The 27,396-nt window shown below is 42.0% G+C and overlaps 1 protein-coding gene across 9 annotated transcripts in view; it reads left to right on the top strand.

Annotated features, from left to right (window-relative positions):
* arvcfb (ARVCF delta catenin family member b) overlaps window positions 1-27,396 on the top strand; it is a 193,817-nt gene that overhangs the window by 40,656 nt on the left and 125,765 nt on the right. For all 9 annotated transcript variants that reach the window (XM_029440260.1, XM_029440250.1, XM_029440252.1 and 6 more), the window contains exon 2: window positions 4,013-4,097. The gene's annotated coding sequence lies outside the window, so the exon portion shown is untranslated. The remainder of the gene's footprint in view (window positions 1-4,012; window positions 4,098-27,396) is intronic.

Genomic DNA, 27,396 nt, shown 5'->3' with positions numbered 1-27,396 from the left:
TGATCGCCAGCCAAACTGCACAGCCAGGGCTCATACGGTCCCTAGAGCCGAAACAATGATTACAATCTTCAGAAATGTAATCATCATTATTTTGCTAGCTGCTGCGCTGTGATGTCACCACCACACGGTAGTGAGGAGGTTTCTTTGCCTTGCTCAAGGGGCACTTCAACCCGCCCAGCGGCCACACTCCAAACTGACTGGTCAAGTGCTCAACACAAGCGTATCAGAAATGAGCTGGTGCTGCATTAGCAAATACATATTTCCCTGAATTCCCAGATGAATTTCCTCTCTTGAATTATTCTCTGTTTTCAGGATTAAACGCTTAATTTAGAAACAATTCGGCACATTAATCAATAAGGAAAATAACCGATAGTTGCAGCTCTAATCTGCTGAAGGTAGGATGTTACAAAGCCAACGCGACCATGTTGTCGTTGTTGTTGTATTTAGCAGGATAGTAGTGGCAGTACAGGCCGGTGTTGTACAGTCCTGTTCCTGTTTGTCTCAACATGCCCTCTCGTCTCTATTTCAGCTTCCTCAGATACACTGTATGTTAGAAGAAGTCCAGGTGCTCGGTCAGACCAGCAGGGTCTGCCTGGATGTTTCTGCCTGGTCGCTTTGGAGGTGCCCACCAGACTGTAACCGAGGCTCGGGCTCGGGAGCGGAGGCTGTGTGTGTGTGTGTATGTGTTCGGGGAGGGGGTTGGCTGTTGAAAATGGAGGAGCAGGTGGGGCATGCCGGCTCCTCCGACCCCTCAGAGCTCCATCTGGACCGTGGGGGGCTGTCATTTAGGAATGCAGGGCCTGAGCAGAGGAGCAAATTGCTTTTTAATCGATCATATTCCCAGTAAAAGCCACTCCCAGCCTAATTTCCATTCTATTTTTGGAAGCTGCCTGCCTATCTGACTTCTGTATGTGTGTGTGAGTGTGTGTGTGTGTGTGTGTGTGTGTGTGTGTGTGTGTGTGGGGGGGGGGGGGGGGGGGGGTGTGAGAGGGAGAGAGAGAGAGAGAGAGAGAGAGAGAGCGAGAGAGAAAAAAGAGACAGTAGGGGTGAGTTTGGTGTTTGACCACTTCCAGTCAGTAAAAACAGAATCCTGTGATGCACTCCTCTCTAAAGTCTAGCTGTGTGTGTGTGTGTGTGTGTGTGTGTGTGTGTGTGTGTGTGTGTGTGTGTGTGTGTGTGTGTGTGTGTGTGTGTGTGTGTGTGTATTGTTGCTCATTAAAATCAGAGTACTACAAGGACCTCACAATGCTCATGGGGCTATAGTTGATATGAAGGCTGATTGCAAGCTGTTCCTTTGTATGTGCAGAAGGCAGTGATTCCAGGGCAGTGCAACATGACTATCAGACACTGCTCTATTAACAACAAAGAGAAAACCCTCCCCAGCATTAAACATCACGGAGCTACAGTCAAACATGTCATGTGCTTTTATAGAAGCCCAACAATGCTGTAATGTGATCGTTTTCCCAGCTCCAGTTACTTGCATCTATTTCCAGTGTGATGGCCAGTGTTGAGCCTCACACTGACAGAAGCTGCTGTGAAGCGTGCATGGGTAATAAATTATGACTCAGCTCAACGCTGCCTCTGATTGTTGGATCCATTTTCTAAGATGCCGTTGTTTCTAACTAATCTGCCCCTCGGGGCTCTTGAAAAGGAAGTTTGAGTCTGTATTTGCTTGCTCTGTAGAACTATTGTTTTTGTTCTTTTCATAAAGCATTGATGTAAAAAAGCTTCAGCTGTAATAGTGTCACATAAAAGATCCTGCAGAATGAGCAATATACCGTTGAATAAGGCCGTCGCTTGCAAGCACTCCTGTCAGTTTTCCTTCGCAGGCCTCCCAGGAATTGTGAATGTCGTCACATTTCCAACAAGACAGGTTTTAAACTATTCGCTGAAAATTAGTTTCTGGGTTTCTTTCTCTGCAGTGCACCAGAAAATATATGACTATTTAATATGACTTGTAGCACAGTTATGACATCTCATGTCATAATTATTTAGAACCTATTATTTACTTTGGCCCAGAGAGCTCTCTTAAGATGAGCGACATGAACAATGTCTTATTCATTAAGTTTACATCAGGAGCCCGATATAAAAATCCATACCATATGTAAATAACAAATATATGTTTTGACAACATGATCTCAAAGGTCATGAGAAGGTCACCTTTGCATCTGGAATAGATTACCTTGGTGCCATGAAGTTTGAGGCAATGGAAGTAGATCGATGTATGTTGCGACAGGGTTCGTGCAGCAGCCTATATAATTGTCTTTGTCTGAGGGACACTACGCGGTTGTGCTTGGAAGCAGGTAGTGTTCTCATTATTATTGTTTGTTGTGCAACGAAATAATAATTAATCAACTATATCTGCGTCTGTGCTTTATTGATTCCTCTCTGTCTCATACCACAATGTTGTGAGCGATAAATATCCACGACACTCAACACTGCAACTACAGACAAATAAGCAAAACACAAGCACAACACGTGTGCAGTATTAAGAAATAAAACCCCTGCTCTAAGTAAACAAGGCACACTGTGAATCACAATTGTTGAAGATTAGTGAGGATTTCTTCATTTGATTGTGTTTGTTCTTCAGTGGTTTCAGTGCGTCCAGCTCTCAGGGATTTCTCTGCATCGTCTCTCTTTCACACGTCAGCTGCACTGCTCGGTTATAGAGAGGGAGGACGGCGAGGATGGAGGTACCCCATTCTCTCCGTCAGTATCCGCCCCCCTCAGCCTCACCCCCGCCCCCACGCTGCTGTCTGGCTCTGCTGCTGCGTTCATGAACAACTCATAGCTTTCATTCAGTTCTCTGTTGTTGGTTCTTAGATTATAAATCTGATAGCCGCCAGTCAATGCCGTCAAACTCTGATTTGCTGGAGCTTCTAGTTTAACCACAGCTTGTCTGTGTGGCCAGAGAGACTGTGGAAACTTCCTCAGCAGCTGTCTATAATGTGTGCAGTGAAACCCTCCTCCTGCCTTAAGCCAATAGGGAGACAATTATCTGTCTTAATTAAACTAAAGTCGTAGATTTCATTCACTGCGGTTAAATGGTAAAAAATATACATATCCCAATGTTAATGGAAATTTCTCAAACAACACCTGCAGCATAATCCTCAGTGTTTCAATACACACAGGTTTAAATGCACTGTTCTATCCCAGCTCCCTCATTGGCTGGAGCTGATCTGCAGTTTGCTCATTGGCTCCCGGGCTTGAGAAGGTGAATTCGGCTTCTCTTTAAGATGAGATGTTGCAGCAGTACGGGCGGGCCATATGTCCAGTCTTATATCACATCACAGTATAATTGCTCTGTAAATTGAATTAATAAATGGTTTAAGATAACCATACCGTACTTCATCACATGGGATTATTTATTATTATCACATGAGTCAAACAGAAATTCTTACAGGTTTCAAGGTTAACAGGTGTCAATGAATACCAGCCTGACTTCATTCAGTGCAATATAAAGCATTGCACTGGTAATCATACAACCAGAGTTCTTCATGTGTTACCGTGCGAGGCAGCTAGATATGTCTCTAGATCACGCGGGAATTGAAATATCGCGCAAGAATAGCTGCCGCAGTAAAAACGCTGTTGCACAATCTCTACAAGTTTCTACTGTTGCACGGTAAAGAACGTTATATCGCCTAACTACTGTATGTACAGAAATATGTAGTGCATTCTACAATGATGAACAAAGGTGGATCTACGAGGCTCAATGCCTAAGTGAAGTGCTTCTCCCATTCATGTGCAATGCAGCAATATAATGAATCAACATCATTACATAATCACAGCGCAGGACACACATTACATTGTATTGATCCTGACTTGTATATTTAAATCTAAAAGAAAACTATTACAGTTTTTCCTTGTTCTTGTAGGTAATTGGTAGGTACATCAATCTCTTTGTCTAACTCGAAGCAAGGAAGGAAATTACTGCATTTCTTAAACCTTTCCTTTTAATGCTTATCATTTCTTCAATTACACAGAAGTCTGAAATCTCTCTCTTTTCTTCCAGGTGGATCATCTCAAGTGTTGTGGCTCTGGTGTGATAAATGTCAGCCTGTCCTGATATTTGTATGGGTCTTTCTCCTCAACCAAAGGTGAGTTCATCCTCTTCTCAAACAGGTGTGTTATATAAGGTGCACACTCACTATGCAGCGGTCAGACCTGATTCTCAAGTATTCATCTTCTCTGCTAATATGCTGAAAGTCCTTAGAAAGCTGTACAAGACAACACATCAGGAAACGTGTGTTAATAACGGGCTCATAAACCTCTAGACTAAAGAAAAGATGACTCTGGGATCATGTTTTATAACAAAACAATCATGGCTTGATTTCAAAACACCTGATATGAGCAGCTAACACCTCTTTTGGCACATTGAATCCCTGTTTGCCATTGAGAGTGAAGTGAGTAAGTTACTTCTTTGTGCTGCCAAGTTCACATTTACATCCACAAAACAGGAAGTTTTAAAGCAGTGGACACAATCCCCACTGTTATATTGTACTTTTTAATACACAGATCCTGTGTTACTGCTGTGTGTGTGCCTGAGATCTTTTTGGAGTTGCCCTTGCCTTTACTGTCCAAAGTCATGATGTTCTTCTTTCACTAAAGGAGAAGTTTGTTGCCCGGGAGCTGTAAACTGAAGTTGAACCTATTTGTGCAAGCTCTGCTTTCCAAAAAAGTTCAGTGAAACCGGTCAGCCTTTTCTTTGGTCCCATTGACAAACGGACTCTTTAGCCGTTGATTTACAAGAACGCTGAGTCTCTAGATTATGCTGCTCCTTTTTGCTGCTGAGATTTATCTGGTTTCTGGCAGCTAAAACGGGTCCTCTGCGTCGTTTGGCTGACGACAAAGTGGATCCCAACTCCAGGTCTTGTTTTGTTTCCGTCTCAGGTCTTGTACTTTCTGTTTAATGGGAATGAGCTACTGTGCTCACTGTTCTTCAGGGAGCAGTACATCACCAGATCTGCATCTGAGCACCTCAACAGGGAGTTACGGCCTGGCCTTGGATGAGACATCAGCTTTAAGACTTGACATGAGGGGAAGATTTAACGAGTTGCAAGAAAATGTACTCAAAATGGTGAAGACAGCCAGGCTCTGACATGCAGTTATTGGAAGCACCTCCCTCGGGTTATGATTCCTCCTCCGGTCGGTGCCTTCTCTACTGTTCCCCTGAGAGGCAGGGCGGCTGGGACACAACCACAGGGTGATTCCTCCTGATCTGCTGCCTCACTGCCTGTTAGCATTTTAAAGTGTACAGCTAAAAACACTAATGTTGTTTGTGGTTTCTACTTTTCATTGTCTACCTCTTCAAAGCCCTAAAAATCTCTTGTGATTCATCAAGGAGGGAATAATTGGCCATCTGTGGACCGACTGATTATTGGCTTTAAGAAAGGTCAAATAACGGACATGCACTCAATTGGTCCTTAAGCGCCTACTTTTCAACAAAAAATTATTTATCAAAGCAATTTTTTATTCCTTTCTAGAGACCTGCTGAGAGATATTATACAATATTACTTTGCACAAGCAAATTAAGGTTGTGATTTCAGAGCATAGCTATTATTATTATTATTATTATTATTATTATTATTATACCGTTATTGTGATGGCCCGCTGGCACACACATACAAAGCTTTTCAAGATGTACACATTCACCGGGGAAAATAAGAAAACTTCAACCATGGATACGTGTGAAACATGCCATATTATTTTACATGTTCATCAGCTAATCGGCTTTTATCTGCTGATATCTTCGTGCTTCCTTTATATTACGGTGTTACTCTGGCACCAGCAGGAAACGGACCCAACAGCACGACACACAGACGAAAAGGTTTAAGTAACAGTCTTTAAAAAAAAGGAAAGGTAACAAACAGTACAGCGGGGACGCTTACTGCGACAGACAAGACAAAGGAGCAGAGACTGAATACACACGGAGGGAAGGTGATTAAGGACAGGGGAAACTGATCAGGGCGGGGCAGGAAGTGAAGTATCTGAAACGAGAGACAAGGGTGAGTTTACCAAAATAAAACAGGAAGTAGATAGCTGAAGGTTGAAAACAAGGAAAACACAATTTAGACATGGAACCGGGACACTTAATAAATAATAATGTAGTGGTATTTGTGTTCTTTGAGTGTTGTATGTGTGATCACAGCTAAATAGCATTTCATGTACAGTGTGCCCTTTCTCAGGAAAAGTCCCGCAGCAGCCCTTCAGCTATATATAATGTTCACATGAGCCTTCACCTGCAGAGCATTTCAGGGAAACACAGGTTCAGCTTGTAACCCTTTACCAAGTAAATGCTAGTGAGAGAAGGTTAATTGCACCGACGTGAGGACAGTGCACTTATTCATCCACGTGCTCCGCCTCTCAAGTCAAAGTCATTTTATCCCTGAATCCTTGTCCCTCCAAAATGGCATCGGTTTAATTAACTCTCTGGAGCCTCAATAAGAAAGGCCATTTTTAATAGAGTAGGAATGCATATTAATCTACTCGCAAGGGGCCAATTATGGTTGACTGTCGCTGCGTGTGCATGCGTTGTGTGGACTAATGTGACCTCTCCAAACCTAAACTCAGCGATTAGGCTCTTCTCAGGTTTCATGTAGTTAAAGTTAAAACATATAGGAAAGCAACTTGTAAAGTATAATGGATGAAGATATTTCACACGTTGATGTTGTCAATTCAAAGTAGATTTAATATACATGAAACATGGCAGCACAGTTTAAAGACTTGATGTGTTACCTCAGTAAAGAGTTTATGCTCTCAATCGCTAGTTTCAAGTCTTCTTCAATACAGCAGGATGTTAATTTTGTACATTTTTGTCCCATTTAGAGTAAAATAGATGATAAAGCAGCGTATACTTGATACTTTAGCTCTCTGTGACGTCCATGGAATCATATTACATTGTTTTCTTCTACTTATTCTTTCTTAACAATCAGTTTCAGTGTGTCTGAGCTCAATGTCATCCAGTTACCTGCAGAACACTGACATTAACAGCAGCTAACCACTAACTACTAAGACTTCCAGTTCCCACTCGGGTCGCTCTTGCTTATTCTGTTTTGAATAAAAGTGTTCAGCAAGAGGCATACATTAAACATGCGCTCTGCTCCGTCCTGCTCTTCAGCCGAATGGAAATGAAAATTGTTCCAAAAAGTTTTGATGCTACTTTTCCTGACAGTGATGGTAAATTTGCAGAGGAGGAATTTTAATAAGGCGTCCCGAGCCAGGAGTCACACAGTCTCTGAGGACCAACAGGCCCATAGACATGAACTTCCAGCTTCCTCACTAACGCTCTACTTTATACTCTCTCTCTGTTTCTCTCTCTGTTTCTCTCTCTCTCTCTACTTTATACTCTCTCTCTCTCTCTACTTTATACTCTTATACTTTCTCTCTCTCTACTTTAACGCTCTACTTTATACTCTCTCTCTGTTTCTCACTAACGCTCTACTTTATACTCTCTCTCTGTTCCTCACTAATGCTCTACTTTATACTCTCTCTGTTCCTCACTAACGCTCTACTTTATACTCTCTCTGTTCCTCACTAATGCTCTACTTTATACTCTCTCTGTTCCTCACTAACGCTCTACTTTATACTCTCTCTGTTCCTCACTAACGCTCTACTTTATACTCTCTCTGTTCCTCACTATTGCTCTACTTTATACTCTCACTGTTCCTCACTAACGCTCTACTTTATACTCTCTCTGTTCCTCACTAATGCTCTACTTTATACTCTCTCTGTTCCTCACTAACGCTCTACTTTATACTCTCTCTGTTCCTCACTATTGCTCTACTTTATACTCTCACTGTTCCTCACTAACGCTCTACTTTATACTCTCTCTGTTCCTCACTATTGCTCTACTTTATACTCTCACTGTTCCTCACTAACGCTCTACTTTATACTCTCTCTGTTCCTCACTAATGCTCTACTTTATACTCTCTCTGTTCCTCACTAACGCTCTACTTTATACTCTCTCTGTTCCTCACTAACACTCTACTTTATACTCTCTCTGTTCCTCACTAACGCTCTACTTTATACTCTCTCTCTGTTCCTCACTAATGCTCTACTTTATACTCTCTCTGTTCCTCACTAACGCTCTACTTTATACTCTCTCTGTTCCTCACTAACACTCTACTTTATACTCTCTCTCTGTTCCTCACTAACGCTCTACTTTATACTCTCTCTGTTCCTCACTAACACTCTACTTTATACTCTCTCTCTGTTCCTCATTAACGCTCTACTTTATACTCTCTCTGTTCCTCACTAACGCTCTACTTTATACTCTCTCTGTTCCTCACTAAAGCTCTACTTTATACTCTCTCTGTTCCTCACTAAAGCTCTACTTTATACTCTCTCTGTTCCTCACTAACGCTCTACTTTATACTCTCTCTGTTCCTCACTAATGCTCTACTTTATACCCTCTCTCTGTTCCTCACTAACGCTCTACTTTATACTCTCTCTCTGTTCCTCACTAACACCCTACTTTATACTCTCTCTGTTCCTCACTAACGCTCTACGTTATACTCTCTCTGTTTCTCACTAACGCTCTACTTTATACTCTCTCTCTGTTTCTCACTAACACTCTACTTTATACTTTCTCTCTGTTTCTCTCTAACGCTCTACTTTATACTCTCTCTGTTCCTCACTAACGCTCTACTTTATACTCTCTCTGTTTCTCACTAACGCTCTACTTTATACTCTCTCTGTTCCTCACTAACACTCTACTTTATACTTTCTCTCTGTTTCTCTCTAACGCTCTACTTTATACTCTCTCTGTTCCTCATTAACGCTCTACTTTATACTCTCTCTGTTTCTCACTAACACTCTACTTTATACTCTCTCTCTGTTCCTCACTAACGCTCTACTTTATACTCTCTGTTCCTCACTAACGCTCTACTTTATACTCTCTGTTCCTCACTAACGCTCTACTTTATACTCTCTCTGTTCCTCACTAACGCTCTACTTTATACTCTCTGTTCCTCACTAACGCTCTACTTTATACTCTCTCTGTTCCTCACTAACGCTCTACTTTATACTCTCTCTGTTCCTCACTAATGCTCTACTTTATACTCTCTCTGTTCCTCACTAACGCTCTACTTTATACTCTCTCTGTTCCTCACTAATGCTCTACTTTATACTCTCTCTGTTCCTCACTAACGCTCTACTTTATACTCTCTTTGTTTCTCACTACACCCCAGTGACCTACTTCGGCCTGTTTTCCAAATAAAGAACATAGATGAAAATGATTTAACGTTTTTCATACTTTTTGACTCATTACATTTTATTTTTGGTTAGCTCCCTGCCTTTTTCAAATTCCATTTTCTGATTCATAAGAACAATTCCACAAAATAATTGTGACATTAAGGCCATGTCACCTTCGAAATGATTTTTTGTCATCCAATCTCTCAGCTTATGGAAGTATTCAAATATTGTCCATCACTCATTTTGATTAATTCAGTTTCAGAATGAGCCTGAGGCTACGGTTTATCATTTTATGCACTGAGGGCGTATAAATGGGCTCGAGAAAACAGCGTTAATAACTTAATGTACACCAAGTGAGAAGAGCTTTTTATATGACTGGATGTGGCACCATGAATTGGTGGAGACGGAGGGTGAAATGGGTTTGCAGCCGTGCAGTCAACTCCAGTCCACAGTTGAATTTGCAATCTTTTAAGGAAATTACAGGTTGTAATGATGGAGCCCTCAAGTTCTTTCTGGCTGTATTCACTACAGTAATGAGTCTAACCCTGCTCATAACATGCCATTTCCAATATTTCTTCTGCGACTAAGCATTTACAGTGCTGAAGAGGTTGTCAGCGTCCTTAGAAGATTGCATGTTTGACCAGATACATATGAACTAAAAAATGAGAGTGGAGCTGTAGGTGGAACCTAGAGCTAGAAAGCTAGAAAGCTTTTTTGGTGTATGCACCCGGCGAGCAATTCTCTTTGGGTTCTTATAATACATCCATGGCCGAAGCCTCGAGTTTGACATTTTGGCCATCACCATCTTGTTTTTTTTGCAAAAAGAAATGAGAGAGTGAAGCAAAGTTCAACCGAGCGATGACAAATACATTTATAGGCGATCAAAATGTTACAATTAACTTTGAACAGAAAACACAGCGTGAAGGGGTTGAAGTTTTAAGACCAAAAGAGCGACAGCACCCAAACCGGACAACACCCTGGTAGCGACCTGTCAATCACCAGGTAGCCCCGCCCTAAAGCATACCCTGCTTTATCATCTCGTTCACTCTAAATGGGACCATAGTTTACAAGACTTGAAACTAGCGATTGAGACAATAAACTCGTCAGTATGGGTCATTTTCTCGTAGACTTCTATACATTCTGTTTTATTAAATGGTTGCATATTATAGTGCCACCCCAGAGGGACGGGGGTCGCCACACTTTGTTTTACTGTGCTCCGGTGATTAAAGGCAGTGTCAGTCATTCCCCTGAGCTTTCCTTCTGTAGTGTTGGTTTGGAGAGTTTGGATTCTTGGTCTGCAGGCAGTAAAGGTCACCGTCCACCCGGACCCTGTCTCTCCTTTCTTCAAGGCTTGTTTCCAACAGTCAGTCCAGCCCATAATAATAAAACAGAGCAAAGAGATAGATCATGAATACAGATATAGAAAATGGGTTGCAGTAAATATGACAATAAAGCGTAAAAATTTAGCAGATCAAGAGCTTATTAAAAAGAAGTCTGAGCAACGCTATTGTGAGATTTGTGCAAACTTTCTGTGACTTTGTGTCAGCTGGTAGCGGAGTCACACTGGCAGCTTTGGTTGGAAGATTCATATCTTCTAAGATTCTGAATCGATTCACAACTTCCTAAAATCGATTTTCGACTAACACTTTCTATGAAAGACGTTAGTTATAGCAAAGAAATCCCTCAGCTAGCCTAAACCTGACAACTGTATTTATGCAACAGGCGGCATTTGAATTTTTTGTATTACTTGAACTTGTTATTCTTTAGCGACTTTAGAGAATTGAGAAAGACAAATATTTCTTTTGAAAAAAGTTTAGCATGAATAAATGTTACCTTGTGTCTGAGGTTTGTCTTTGTGTGTTTATATTATTGCAATCAGTTGATGTAACTTTTTCAAATATAAAAACTCTATCCTACGCAGCCATCACTAGAATCTAATTCTACCAGTAGTGTAATACTAACAATATTAGTGTAGCATAATCTTTATCTGCAACTGTGCAGAAACACTGTGTTCAAACAGAATGAATAGACATGCAGAAAAGAAAAGCTGCTCAGCACTCAAATGTTAATTTAGAATGTGAATACCAACGTTATGAATGAAGCTTCGAGCTATTCTGTGCAGCCCTAATGGACTGGTATATAAAAAAGACATTTGCATGCCTCACCACTCATCATTTCCATACACTGCCATGTACCTTTATGTGCTTCATACATGCTGGTTGCTATATTTACAATAATAATAAGCTACTGTCACACGCTGTGGCAAAGCTTGCAGTTTATGTCCAGTGTGTGCATATGACGGGAGGTACAGCAGCGTTGCCCTTGCTGTGTTGTGTTGAGACTGTATTTGGATGCGTGGCGGTGATGCAGCAGAGGGGGGCAGCGACACAGAACCGGCGAGCGTGACTAATCTGGGGATCTCCTGTGATGTGTACGGCAGGCCGTCCTTCATGCCCCTCGCCTCCCTGATGGGGACCGTACACACCCACAGCCTCACACGCCGATAGAGGCGGGAGAAGATGGTACATTTCTAAGGGAGTGTTATAGATCTCAGTGCATCATTAACAAATATAGTGTGCTTTCATCACGGGGACCAGCAGGTAGCCTACAAAGTTTGAGGTTGTTTTAGTGACACTTTTGTTTCATCTTATATTCAGTAATAATAATAATAATAATAATAATAATAATAATAATAATAATAATAATAATAATAATAAATTGTATTTGTAAATCGCCTTTCAAAGCTAAAAGCAATCTCAAGGCTCAAAGTTACAAAGTAACGTAACACATCTCACATTGTGCTCTGTTTGCTGCAGCCAGCGTTTTGGCACATGATTACAGAATGGGTTAGGGTTAGGGTTAGGGTTAGGGTTAGGGGTTGAAGCTGTACAAGTGCATCTATTTGCACTCAAATTACCTTCTTAGGTGCACGTCTGTTTCCCAGGTGCTCCATACAACATGATTCTGTGTCTGTAGGGTGATGGGAAGCTGGTGAGGGATCCTGTACAGTATTTAGCTCTAGTACAGCCCGAGCTGTGGACTTGTTTGTGTGTTATGCTCTCCGGCCGAGTCCATTATCAAGAGAAATATCAGTTACTATTTTTGTAAGAATATTTGAAACGATCCCAAAAGATCTCATTTTTTAGATTCATTACACAAAGTCAGTACCCTCCTCTGACTGCACAGCCTTCACTTCACTACAGCCCTTCAGAGACTTGCTAATTCTGTTTTAATGCTGCAGTTTTCAATTTGCCTGTCATTACAAAAATGACAAAAATGATGTATGAGAACACAAATCCTCGCCTTCTTATGTGCCAAAGGAGAGACATTGGGAATGTACAGTGCCTCCGTATTAATAGGATTGCTTTGTTCTTATTCCGCTACAATGAGGGAAATTCAAGTTGTCTTCTTCAGATTTCCTCCCAACTGGCTTGAGCAGCTCCATGTACTCCACCAGTGTGGGACTACTAATATATTCATTGGTTGTGTGATAAAGGGGGAAAAAAACAATTTAATTCAACTGAAATATTTTTGCACAAACTGTTATGTTAGCAGAAAGATTCTAAAACCCTCTGAGTTGCAGCTCGGATGATATTTCTCTGTGGGTTTGTCACTATGAGTGACACCCTTAGACGTCTTAGACAACCTGTGAATGATGCTGCATCCTCTTGGTCTTAAACTTCTACCAGGAGGCCAAGCTTTTACATTACATTACATTATTACTTCATTTATTAGTTAGTCATTAGTTCATTTAGCTGACGCTTTTGTCCAAAGCGACGTACAAAAAGTGCAAACAATCCTGGAGATACAACTCCGAACAGCAAGAATTAAGTACAATAGCTTCAAACAGGTACAATCGTATAAGTGAACACTGTCTTCAAATAAGCCAGTTTGAAGTGAAACATACAGAAACAATAGAATACAAATTCAACTATTAGCTATAAACAAGCCAAACCAATACAAGTGCAACATACAAAGTACAGTTATTTAGTTTTCTTCATTCGCCGAGGTGCAGTCCAAACAGGTGAGTGTTCAGTCTGCGACGGAAGGTGTACAGACTGTCCATCTGTTTCTCTTTTTCACAGTGTGTGTGCAGACAGAACAACCAAGTGAAGCTTTGCCAGCATAAATGTCTCTGTGCCGACTCTGTGTGCCGACTCTGTGTGCCGACTCTGTGTGCCGACTCTGTGTGCCGACTCTGTGTGCCGACTCTGTGTGCCGACTCTGTGCCGACTCTGTGCCGACTCTGTGTGCCGACTCTGTGCCGACTCTGTGCCGACTCTGTGTCGACTCTGTGCTACCGTCCTGCTTCTCTTTTATTGTATATTTGAAACCCAAGTATCACTTTCTCCTGTAAGTTAAACAGTGTGTGCTTCCATCTCTCACGTGTGTGTGTGTGTGTGTGTGTGTGTGTGTGTGTGTTATAAATGTAATTTTATCACAATATGTTGGTATAATTACAGTATGTATGTAGAAATGTCATATTGTTTTCGAGGCGGTTACAAAGAATAGAAAGGTTCAAGACACAACGTTACAACACAATGACAAAACAAACACGTAACAAACTAAATAACTAAGAGGGAAAACAAGAATAAAAGAAAAGTCACGACCTGAAACTGAAAACAGAGACGATCTGTTTTAAGATGAGAAAACAAAACATTTTTAAATAAGTGAAATGATGACAGAGATATTTAAAGGTCACTTATTCCAATAATTAAGAGCTGGAAACATAAAGGCTTCCTTTGATACAAAGGGACATAAAGTCATTCGACATATAAAGAACAAAAGGTTTCACAAAACAAAGTCAAGTTCAACCAGTGAAATTGATATTTGTGTCTAACATCATGCAATGGTGCATGCTCAATGCGTGTTTGTGAGACAGACAGACAGACAGACAGACAGACAGACAGACAGACAGAGGGAGAGACAGACAGACAGACAGACAGACAGACAGAGGGACAGACAGACAGACAGACAGACAGAGGGAGAGACAGACAGACAGACAGACAGACAGACAGTTCAGCCTCCACTTCTCAGGCTGCACAAACCCTGTACTGGAATGTTAATTGGTATGACTGGTCTGCCTCATAGATAACACACAAGGCTGCTTTTAATAAACCAAAGATCAGGATGTCCCTCTGTCTCGCCCCCCTGAGATAAGGAAGAGGGTGTGTGTGTGTGTGTGTGTGTGTGTGTGTGTGTGTGTGTGTGTGAGAGGGAAGGGATGTTTGCTTGAATCCCTCCCTTTCCTTTCCTGCCTCTCACCCACACAAACACAACAACAGGAATCTTGCAGAGTGTGAGGTGATTCACGGCGAGACTCAAAGCGCATGTATTATTAAGACAGGCGAGGCAGGGTTTTGAAGTTATGCTAATGAGGAGCCTTTTGGTGCTTCAAGTCTTACTGTCATTCTCCTCATCCATTCTTCTTCTTCTTCTCCATCTTCCATCCAGTCTACAAGAGTCACACATTCAAGGACGCAGCGTGGGCATGGAGCTGTGTGCGTGCTGTTATAAGGGAGGTGATGGTGGATTAGACTGCAGCTACACAAACCTCAACAAAGACCTCTGACCGCAGGCTTCTCCTCCCACATGCAACCTATAATAAAGATCTCATATTATGTTCACTTCCTCCTCTCTGACATGCAGAACTGCTATAGGAAACACATAAAGATATGGAAATCAGTATGCATGTACGCTACTGTGTATGTATGAATGTATTCACACACATAACCTCTCACTATCGAACAGAATCACAGCATCTAATTATAAAAACATAAATGTGATGTTGCATGTGTGTATGAATATTTGACCAATTACCCCGTAATAACACCAAGTAGAGACTAGAGATATTCTGAGTTTAAGTTCAGGCTTCTGAATCATTCATGCGTCGTTCTGTGTGAATCAATTCAGGTTAAGAGCATCAAACAAACTGTATCATATGCATTACGTTAAGGTTGTTGTTGATGGGCTGATATCTTATTTAAAACTAAATAAATCAGTAAAGCTACAGGTAGCCAGAGCAGTGATGCAGGGTGTGTGAAACCAGTGACGTGCGGTGAGGTTCATGGCTGGGGAGGCACGATTTACTAATATATGAACCCAACTGAGTAGCTTATTCAACATTTTCTTGGCAGCATGAACATTGACTACTGGTTATTTTTCATATCTCATATCAGCATTCTTTATACATATTTGGCCAAAAAAGAAGGTAACATTTATAGAGTTACACAAGAAAAGTGAATTTATGCACGTTTCCATCGTGTTACGGAAATATTAGTAGTTGGTTCATTGAGATAAGCAACACTAAGTGACACTAACCCTCCAACTTTCCATTGCAACTTGCTGCATTTTGATTTGATGTATACACCAACACACACACACAAACTGTTTCCACTGTGGAGACAATAGTTTGCAGGGTCATAGCTTAAAATAACATTCCTGGGCTTCATAGTAAGGCTGTAGTCTAGTCATGGTGGGCTCTATCTCATTAACTCTCTCCACACCCAGAGGCAGAACGCAATGACTTGAAATAACAACGAAAGAAATTGTGTTTGGACTCTGCAGCCTTCCAGTGTCAATAAGCTCCGCAGCATCACGCTGTGTGAGCTCCACGTGTTGTTTGGCAGCACTCTGGCTGTTGTGATTAATGCAGAGAGGACAAGGGATTAAGACGCAGTGTAAATGTGAAGCGGTGGATGATGATCTTGATTTTAAGTAATACTAAAATTGCAGGCATTTATTTTGTGTGTACTTATTGTGTACTGCAGTGTCTTTGCCTGTGAAATACACAGTATCTGTATTTCAGATCATAACATTCTTTGGAAAGCCGTTTTGAATATTGAGGACGGAGTAAGCATTTTCAGTCCATAAATATTTCATTTCTTTAAACACCATTCCAGATGTCCATAAAACATCAGATGTCCATAAAACAGAGGGATGTGTAGAAATAAACATGCTGATGTGCTTTCTTTCTGAGTGTTAGACGAGACGATCGATTGCCACTCTCCTCTTCAGATGTTATTAAATATCAGGCTGCCAGCAGAAGCTTAGCTTAGCTTAGCATAGCTTAGCTTAGCATACAGTCTGGAAACAGCTCGCCTGGATCCGTCCAAAGTCAAAAACAAAAACACTCAGAGCTGTAACGGTAGAGAACAGAGAGGGAGCCCCTCTTAAGTCCATGAGCTCTAATTTCAACAAGCTCAACCCTGAAGTGACCTGCAGAAATATCCTCAATTATCTCAGGTGGAAACAACAGAATGATACGAATGGAGAGCGCGTCGTGCGTGAAGGTCACACATGTGGGTCAAGAAGGCCTGAAAGAAAGCATCCACCAAACAGCTCCACTGCTGCAGTCAATGAAGGATTGATTGTTAACAGATACAGAGGACATCACCAGTGCAGTCCTCCCCCCAGATACATTCTTCAGTTATTAGCTACTGTCTGAGTTACTGCTTGATATGTTTTCAACAGACAAGGCAGGATCACAACGTGATTGCTGACGGGGGACAATTTCTTCCTTCACTGACTCCCAGTATGAGCCAACAGCAAGACCTCCGGGCTCCAGAGAGAAGACCACACATGGAGGTGGAGGAGGAGCCCCACAGTCATTGATCTCTGGCATCCTTTTGAGGTGGCTTGTATGGTTGTTGGGTGTAGTCATTATTATTATATTAGACCACCAGCTGAAGACTTTAACACACTATACACTGTAAAGGTTTGGGCTGTTACTGACGAGAAAATATGATCCAAATGGAGATTAATGTGAGATACGTCCACCAGCAGGAGCATTGGTGCCATTGGTCTTTCCCAAAGTAAGGGCAGTGAGATGTATGATGCACGTCTGCTCAGCATCATTAGTGTTAGAAATACAGAACGTTCATTTCAAAGTGTTACAACATTATATGTACATGTGAGGTGGTGAGAAACTTAACATCATGTAATTATCATTATTACATTCCTGGTTTGTTGTGTTGCTTATAAGTAGTTTATAAACGGAGATATTCATGTTTGGGTCCTGGGGAGACACCACATGTCTCTTTTAGGTATGAGCTAAAAAGGTGTAGGAATCCCTGGCAGTGTAGTGATCTATCATATCCACAGAGGTGGAGATATCCAGCACATGCAAAGGACTCGCTGATGTATACGTTGTTCTACACGTGTTCTCCACAGCCAGATGATGTACAACAGTTACAGAGCAGGGACGGATGTTCGGAGTGAAATGAGAATAAAGGAGCCGTCTCTCTCTCTCTCTCTCTCTCTCTCTCTCCTCTCTCTCTCTCTCTTCTCTCTAGAGAGAGGGAGAGAGAGAGAGAGAGAGGAGAGAGAGAGAGAGAGAGAGAGAGAGGAGGGAAAGTGGGAGTAGAAGGAAGAAGGAAGGCGAGAGAGAGAGAGATAGAGAGAGCAGCGAGGAAGTAGAGAGAGAGAAGGAGAGAGAGAGAGAGAGAGAGAGAGAGAGAGAGAAGGAGAGAGAGAGGGAAGGAGAAAGAGAGAGAAGGAGAGAGAGAGAAGGAGAGAGAGGGAGAAAGAGAGAGCGATGGAGGGAGAGAGAGAGCGAAGGAGAGAGAGGGAGAGAGAGAGAGAGAGAAGGAGAGAGAGGAGAGGAGAAGGAGAGAGCGAGAGGAGAGAGGAGAGAGAGGAGAAGCGAAGGGGAGAGAAGGCAAGGGCAGGAAGAGAAGAGAGAAGGAGAGAGAAGGAGAGAGAGAAGAGAGAAGGGAGAGAGAGAGAGAGAGAGAGGAGAGAGAGAAGCGAGGAAGGAAGGAAGAGAGGAGAGAGAAGAGAGAGAAAGGGAGGAAAGAGAGGGCAAGAGAGGAAGAGAAGAGGGGAGAGAGAAGGAGAGAGAGAGGGAGCAGAGAAGAGGAAGATAGGCTAGACGACGGAGAGAGAAGGAGAGGCTAGAGGAGAGAGACGGATGGAGAGACTCGTCTTCCGCTATCGTGCTCTAGACGCTCTCTCCTCCGTATTTCTACCGAACTGCCCTCTACTCATCTCTCCTCCTTTTCTCTCTTCTCTCTCTCTTCTTCTCCTCTCTTCTCTCTCCTTCTCTCTCCTTCCCTCTCCTTCTCTCTCCTCTCTCCTTCTCTCTCCTTCCCTCTCCTTCTCTCTCCTCTCTTTCTCTGAATGAGGAAAGCAGAGTCGGGCCAGGGTTAACCGCTCCCTGTGTTCCTCCTCACCCTCATTGTCCTCCCTTTATTCTCTTGCTAAATGCAGCTGACGGCATCACCGCTCATATGGATCCCCCCTCTGTTCTCCTCGTCCCTAAAGTCCTGGTGTGGCCCCTGAACGACCAGGCCATCAAAAGAAGAGGAAAACAAAGTTCGGAAGTATTAGTGTTACTTCCCCTGCTCTCCAGGGATACAGAGGGACAATCAATAGTTTTCATTAACCTGTCTTTCTCCTGTAAACAAGTAGGTTTAGCCTCAGGTGCCACAGTAAATGCTCTAGTGATAGTGTTGGGGGATGATGATTGATGTTTATGACCAAATTACGTACGAGCTGCGTGACCGCGGTGTAATCCACATCATGTCGTGCCTCCTACGCGCTCTCCCCAGGCACCACGCCTCGCCTCAACACAGTATTTCCAGTAAGTGAAATGCGTCTGACACCGATGATCTTCTGTTGCGTGCTACATGTATGAAAGGGAAACTGCTGACTGTGAGGATTTGATCCACCAGACAATATCCAGACTTCACATTCAGCTCTACACTGGATTCAGCTGCTTCTACACAAAGCCCTGTGTTCTCATCGAGTACATTTCTCCTCTCCCAGACAGATCTGCAGTATCTTACATCTCTATCTCTAAACACAATGTAGCCAGTGTTTGGGAATGACCTTGTTCCTTCTACGTGCCAACTTCCCCTCTGTAATACATAAATCTCTGTTTTCCCAAATGGACTTGCACATTGTGTCCCATGTGTTGCAAACACAAGGTGAGACTCAAGGCTCTCCGAGGATCAGAGCTCGAGGCACGTGATTGAGATCATCATCTGCCGTACCTGAGCGTAGGGAAGTGGTGTGTTTTGTTCATGCACACCTGCCGCAGTTGTTGCAGCTGGCATCGTCAGCAAGTGATTGAGGTGCAACAGAATAGGTTTCATCTAGGTGTGCATGGACACCACTGCTTTCCTGTAATATGTCTTGTAAGCATGTCTCTACTGCTGCCATACACATTGGGAGTGCTGAACAGGAAGGCTGGCCAGATTCACTTCTCTGTTCCATAAAAGCAAGTCGAAGAAACACAGATCTTACTATAATAAGAAGCCAAACATGAAAGACTGAATAATTTCTCACAGAGAACAACTGGTGAAATAATAAATTCTAATTATCCAAGATGGAGAACTGATTCAGAGGAGGTGATTATCACATGCTTAGGAATGAATACATTACTAATGCTTATACAAGTGTGAGCTATGCTGCTTGTGCAAAACGTTAACCTCAGACCACAAAAACAAACGCAACAACGCAGGATCAGGAAACCTGCTTAGACATGGAGCCCACGAGTCATCGGAGTAAGGAAACGTTCAATAATTTCCCAATCGACTAGATTTTTAGAATAGAAAATAACCTCCGAATGAGGTTGGTGACCTGCCAAAGTGGCTGGTCGAGCAGACAGATTTACTGGCCGCTTCCACATTTATCAGCATTTGGCTGGTGGTAATTTGCTGCTCTGAAGGGAAGATGGAGCCGGAATGGCTGCCATTGCATCGCCTGGATCCAGATGGCCCAAGACAGAAGGGGATTGATGCAAGCACTTTATCAGCAGCCTATGTTCCATAAGCCACTCAAAGGCTCAAGTACAAACAAAGGCAACTACATATAGGTTTGCCAAAGTTGAACCATTCACTTCACTCTATGCACTGCTGCCTATAGGACAACAGAACACTGCCTGTTGAATGGTTGAACATAGTGTTACTTAACTTCAATTCAGAGGTACATTGTGCACCCGTGATCCCATTTTAGGGTCATTTTGGGAGCACAACAACTTTATAGAAGATAAAGTAACACAGTGGCCGAGCATATTGGCTGAAAACTGAGTCATTACACGCTTCACTTATTTCTCACATGGTGTAAACTGATAATGATGTGTACAGAGGAGATTGGGGCTGCTCTGTGGTCCATCCCTCATTTCAATACTGGTCACTTTTTTCATGTTGACACGGTTTCAAATGTTCTTCTGCTAGTTGCATGGTGCGAAGTGTTCCTGTAGCCTCAGGCTGTGACTTCTGATCAAAAGCTGCTTCGTTTCCTCACCGAAAACACTGGAAAGCATTTCAGTCACACGTCAATGATTAACTTACAGTGAACCACGAGGGTCAGTAGTCAAATGTCAAGCGAATAGAGCAATTTTGCATTCTTGCAATGCAAAAAAAGCTTCTAATTATCTAATGTGTTGTTTGTAATTTCACAAGCATTTTATAAACAGGCATGGCAAGTTTAATTATGTAATACATTTCATACAAAAGGCAATTCAAAGTGCTTTTACATAATGCATAAAAGGCCATTTAAGATGAAATAAAGTCTGAAGTATTAAAGTTAAACAGCACAGGAGAAATGTAGGCCGAAATGCATCCTGAAGGCTGGCGGAACCTGAAATCTCCGTAAAATACAGTAAAAAAACAAAAACGTTTCTCACATGCATTAATAAGAGTGTGTCAGTTTTAAGAAACTGTTAATTTATGACATTGTCTTATTATCAGTGGTGAAAGAAGAAGATTCTTTACTAAAGTGACCACGTTGTAGAAATAGGAAAGTCTTGTATAGTAGAGTACACAGAGGTATTTTAATTTAAATGTAATTAAATGATCAAAATAAAAACTCTTATTTTTTGTTTATAACATCTTAATCCTCAAAGTAACTAAAACTGTTAAAATAATAGTTTGACATTGTGGAAAATACACTTATTTGCTTTAGCTGAGAGTTAGAGATGATAGCACTCAGTTAGCTTAGCTTAGCTTACACACTGTAAGCAGGGGAAACAGCTAGCCTGGTTTCCTCCTGCTTCAGTTAGCTTTCAGCTTCATGCATTAGCATGAAGCTGAAAGCTAACTGAAGCTGAAGCTAACTGTTTCCTGGCTGCAGTCCTGGCATTAGAACTGATTTCTGTGCTAATGCTAAGCTAACTGTCTCCTAGCTTACAGTTGGTTTATCTGCAGGCTGTATGTTAGCCAACAAAGTACATAAGCATATTAACCAAAATGTCCAACTATCAACTAAGCGAATGTAGAGGAGTGTACACAATGCTCCAATATTATTTGGATTAGAAGTTGTATTGCAGCAGGAAATGTAAATACTCAAGTAAAGTCCAAGTAGCACAAACTGATCTGTAATTACTTTTCTTCAGTAAATGTTCCACAGCTGCATATACAGTCCTCCTCCAGTGTATGAACTGTGAGAAGTTGTTGCACCTGTAATGTTCCCGAGACTACTTCCTGTATGTTTACAGTGCTTGCTGGTTGAAGCGACTCATGTTTCTATTTTTAATGTGGGATTTAATGCATTGTGGAGACCTAGGGAGTCTCCTTGTTTTAAGACATTTTGGCAGTAAGAGGGCGGAGCAGCCTGACTCAGTGGGATATCTTCTGGGATCACATGCAGCAGCATGAACTCACCTCACAGCTCCCTGAGAGATGAAGCCTGTGTGAACCAGACCGCACATCAGTATGGGTAATCTAACTAGCTCCAGTCATGCACCATACTCCGCTGTGCTGTGCCCTTGAGGACGCCCCTAAATAAGACGCCTTAGTGTGGAAAACAAGCTGCATAAATGCGACCTATGCATGCCACATTCAATCTTGCACTATGTTGAGAATCTGAAATGCAACCTCCGTCGCTTCACATACCCTCTGTGATCGTAACACTAATTAGGAGTTCTTTGTTTGTATCAACTTGCATTTGGGATTTACACAGTCTGAGAAGTCTGTTGCAGATTTTACTGTCAGCACTTTGATCAAAGTGATTAGAATGAGGCCTCCTGTCTAAGCAAGCATGCTCACGCTCCTTCTCAGCTACGATACAACCCTAATTTGTGTTTTGTTTTGGTGAACCCTACAGCTGCTGACTCTCAACCAGCTGAAGAGCCATTCTCGCTGTGGGCTTCAGCTCTGATAAGCATGCTGTACATGCATCATTTTGAAATTGGATGGCCGTGTCCTTAGTTTGCCTTTACTTCACCAGACACTTCTGTAATTGCCATTCCCTAAATGCTCTTTGATTACTGTTACCGTGTCGGGCAGCTATGTGCTATTGACTCCATGTCAGGAATCATTTGGCTCATTTACTCTGCAAAACAACACACTCCCATATTCCAGAGCATATTATCTGCCTGTTGTTTTTGAAAGCATGAAGCATATCTATCTTTGTTTTGATTTGATCGTGGCAATACGATACAGTGATAAAAGCTGATCTCCATATTAAGATCTTTGTTATCAGGAGCGTGATTCAGCCCCTGTGATTGGATCTGTCTTCTCTTGAATGGCGTGTTATCTCTGCTCTGTTAGACCTGTTAGTTTCTACCACAAAGAAGCCCCTTTATACTAATCAATACTGTACGTTGTGTGTGTACATGTTACCTGTTAAACATTGCCACAGCGCTGAATATAGCTTTTCAAATTTAAATGGGGCAAATGGCCTCGTAAACATTCTGTCAATACTTTTTGTTTGATCGAGCTTTTATGAAAGAGTTTTTACAGGTGTTGCTGGATGCAGGCCAGCATTGCTTATTGTCCTGGAGACATAACGTCCACAAACCTGTGGCAGGTTATTGTTGTTTATGAATGAGGGCGGACATGCAGAAGTTCAATCAATGCCACTTACGTCCCGTCTCATTTCCTCCTCCTCCTCCTCCTCCTCCTCCTCCTCCTCCTCCTCATCCTGCGAGTCTTCTGCTCTTCCTCCACCTGCAGCTGCAGGATAACATAGCTTTGCTAATACACACAGAGTAATCCAGCTATTGGCCATACTTCGGTGAGGGTTTTATTTGGATTATGCTGCTTACATATATCTTGGATATTGTGTACTGTGAGTCTCACTGTTGCCATAAATAAACCAATTATTGGAGTTTTGCCGTCCAACCTTCCTAATTTGACTGTGTAGTGGTTTCCTGTAACAAATAAGACATGCACTGTAATCAGTAATCATTCTGGCAGTTTCACTTTTTGGCTACATGTTTAAAAAGAAGCCTCGTAAAAGTTGCTTTAACAAACTGCCAATTTAAGACCCCACAACATTTTCTAAATGCCTTTAGTGAGTGTAAACACAGTGACTTTGTCAGTAAAGGCATGCACAAGATTTCTTAATTAGCTATAATGTGTGTAAAGCTGCACCTTAATTTAAGGTCATTTTCAAGCTGCAGATTTAATTCTGATGGTACCCTTTTGCAAGCTGCACAGGATACACAAGTTAAATATGTTAGATGATGTAATTAGCGACCCTGTCTCCCAGGAATGATGTGTGTACTACTAATTTGCAGCAGCAAATACCCCTGGATTACCTTTTTTATGACCAAAATAAGAAATGTTTCAATGAACGTATCTGTAAGCCCTAAATGTTCTTCCAGAATTTGGACAAAATTCACTGACAAATACCGATACCAATAACATTCTGCGATTCTTGATGCCCAATTCAACACCATGGCAAAAAACAAAAACAATTAATCCCTTGTACTTCAACATACATTCCTTTTTTAAGGTTAAACCGGGCATAATTCCCTCACTAATATCTATTATATATTGCTGTGAAAACACTTTAAACAACTGTATTTATTAAAGTTTCTCAGCAAAAATACAATTTGAATAATATTTTATCTTCAGATACTCATTTTTATAAATAGATCTTGAACGCATCATAATGTAATTCAACCTCCGCTAAAGTTAGCTGTTATTGAGAACAGACCACGAAGTCTGACCTTGCTAACCTCAGTTTGCATATGCAAATGTTGACTCTTGCAGTGATGCTCTCAGTGATAATTCTTGTACTGTAATGCGCGCATGTGTGTGTTTATTTTTGTTGCCGAGGCTCAAACACAGTCCCTTGATACGGTGATACATCTTATTCCAGGAGGGGGCAATGCTGTGACCCCAGAGTGGAGCCGAGGCAATGCTGGGTCAATCGAGATGTACCACCTCAGCTGCACAATCTGACAGACCTAATGAAGCTATTTGTAATGGGATTCTCTCCCTTCAGATTCGGCTCATCAGTGCACCGTTCTCAGCGTCTTCTGGGCGCCGAACAAATGATCACATTAGGCTGATATGTTGCTGTGACATTAAGACTGCTTGTTGCGACACCAGATTATTTGTAAAGAACATTGCTGTCATTGTTATATAATCAACACATCTATGGCTCTAGTTTGGATGCATTTGTGGTAAATAACACCATATGGTGCATTCGTTAAAACCATGCAAGTGAAATGGTTTTTAAAGGAGTATTTTGTCAGTTTGGGTAATACACTTTTTTGCTTTGTTGCTCAGAGTTAGATGAGAGTAATATTGTATTTCTCTGTTAAAGATATGAAACCAAATCGACTTTTTAGTGCTTTATTATTGTTAAGAAAACACCAGGCTATGAAACCTTCTCGTTGTCAGTTTTCATCACCACTGAAAGTTATTAAAGCTGAGTTTATAGTGCGTTGAACAGTTATGGCACAGCCACGGAGCTAAAGCACGTAGCTGACGCGCCTCTTCATAAACCTAACGGCATGTCTGAGCTGCAGCAGCTACACAGGCTGCAATAGAACTGTGATTGTTCAGCTCGGGATGCTTTTCTCCTGTTTATGATGCCGGGAGATTGTTGAAGACAACATGATCTGCTTCTTTTCGCTATCACATAGCCAGAGAAGTCCACTGCACTGCTCATTGCGATCACCACTGTCACAGTACAGGAAAGAAGATGGCGATTGCACGGCATAAATCTCCTATACAGTCGTGAGAAAGCTCATAATATATCTAATTGTTAGATCAGATTTTAGGTGCTCTCTTGCTTTGAAAGGACATTTCATCTCTCAAGAATATGACTCAATATTAAATATATTTAAATTCTCTTGAGATGCTCAGGAAGAATTGATTTGAACATCACCTGACCCCTTACAGGTAGTTTGTGATAAGAATGTTTGTGTGCATTGATCCAGAACATTCCCAGTATTCAGTATTGTCTCTGTGGGGTCCGCGCCCACCTTCATGAGGCTCTGCACATGCCTGAGATATTAATTGCAGTTCCCAGGTCGCCTGCCTGCTCCACCTCATTGTAGCCGAGGAAGCTCTGTTTAATCACCCACAGATAGTGCTGAGAGATTCTTCCGGGCTTTGCACAGATTAAGAAGACATTACCTAGAAATGAGGCAGAGGAAATGTTGTATGGGTTTTTAAATACTCACTGGAGAGTCACTGGAGTCTTTTGGTCTTTTATTTTGGCAATTTTCCATTTACCTGTATTTGTCCATTGACAGGCTTTGCATACTTCTCAGTGAAGCTTTTACACACTGACACCTGTGAGCTGCTGCAAAGGAAGCTGCACTTTAATTTCCTTTCTCAAAGGGGTTGTTGAGACAGGAGAGTGTTGGGAAAACCCTGCTCTCTCTGGGCCTTCATCTCACACAGCTGAGAGCTCCCGGTGTTAAGCCAAAGCTACAGTACAGTAAGATGTGTTTGATCTTTCACACTGACAAATTCCTTGAAACTAATTCTGTTGTTTTTCTGACATTCTTTCGCCGCATCGATTTGTTTTGGTTGAAGGCTGTTAAATTTAGGGAGCATTTCTGTCATGCACCCGAGGTAACTTCAGGTCTTTCCCTTCAGCGTTGGCAGCCGTGATGACGCCTGCCTGCCTCTCTCTCCCTCGCTCTTATTGACTTCTCGTTGCCTCTCGATCCCTCGTCTCTTTAACGGTCTGTTGTTTGTCACATGATGCCTGTCATGCAGCGCCACTTTTCCATCCGGCCCGATAAATCTGCAAACACCAGCCAGAGAGCACAACAAAGGAAGGATGCAAATCTTCACAAAGGTTTTGATTCATCACTCTCTCTGGGAAACACTAATAACAATAGCCTTTTTGTAAACAAAATGGCCGGTAGTAGCTTTTCAACAGAATAGTTAATGATTCATTTGGGTAAACAAGGATTTAATTGTCTCAGTGTGCAAAGCCCTGACGTTTGATGTTAAATTATAGCTATAAAGCTCTGGGCAACACTGAGGTGCATCTCAGTGCCAAGCTGGCATCGACTGCGAGACCTGTTCCGTTCAAATGTGGACTGGATGGAGGTAAGGCAATGTGATGAAGGATCATCACATTGATCTGAGACGTCTGAGGAGAAGAATAATGGTATATTATTGATACTCAAAGAACTAATCGGCTTGTTTTCCTGAAAAACACACATCCCAGTGACAGCAGTGACGTTTGGATTCAGCTGAATGTATGTTAGATTGATTGGAGGAATGACTCTGCAAACACAGAACAGGGAGCAGATGCAGAGCTTTGGTCTGAGACCTTTTCATTAATAGTGCAGGAGCAGGCTGCAGCCGAGCAGGCAGGACTGTGAGCAGAGAGGAGTGATAGATTGAGGCTCCCTGTCTTGCAAAGTGACGGCTCAGAGACACCATGTGTTACCCTTCCATCAGTCCCGCTCTTTCGGTCATCATGCTTCCTGCCGCGGCCCGGTGTGCACATTGAGAGAGAATATTGATGCGATATAAATTGGTCTCTACAGTCATCTCTCTCACCTTCCACCTGTGTGGACTTAAACTGAGTGAAAGTGACGTTAACAGCACAGGTGAAGCCGGTTGAAGTGTGTTTTGTATGCGATTAAAGCAATAGGACGCGTACATGTTAGAATTCACTTACCTGGAATTTGAAGGTCAAAGTTATGAATGAAGCTTCAAACTATTGGAGCCCTTTATGCGTGACAGGGATTATATGAATTATTAATTATTATTATGGACACTCTACAGTTGATATTGGTAGCATCTCCTCCACCCTGTAAAAAGCTACCAGCTGGTTACTTTCTCTTTGCAGCTGACAGACACTTATGACTGACCCTCAGGCACAATTTGCTATTTGTTATCTTTGGACACACTCAGGCTACTGGTATTAAAGGTAAATTGTAAACGTATATAGCGCTTACTTAATGACCGCTCTACATCCTGAGCCATGCCACCTGATCTGATCTTCTCATCTAACACAGCAGGAAAGCACACGCATTTCCAAAAATGTCAA

Source organism: Cottoperca gobio, chromosome 9 (assembly GCF_900634415.1).
Source record: "Cottoperca gobio chromosome 9, fCotGob3.1, whole genome shotgun sequence".
Classification (NCBI taxonomy): Eukaryota; Metazoa; Chordata; class Actinopteri; order Perciformes; family Bovichtidae; genus Cottoperca; species Cottoperca gobio.
The sequence above is the reverse complement of the archived record's forward strand: the minus strand, read 5'-3'. Positions and strand labels throughout refer to the sequence as shown.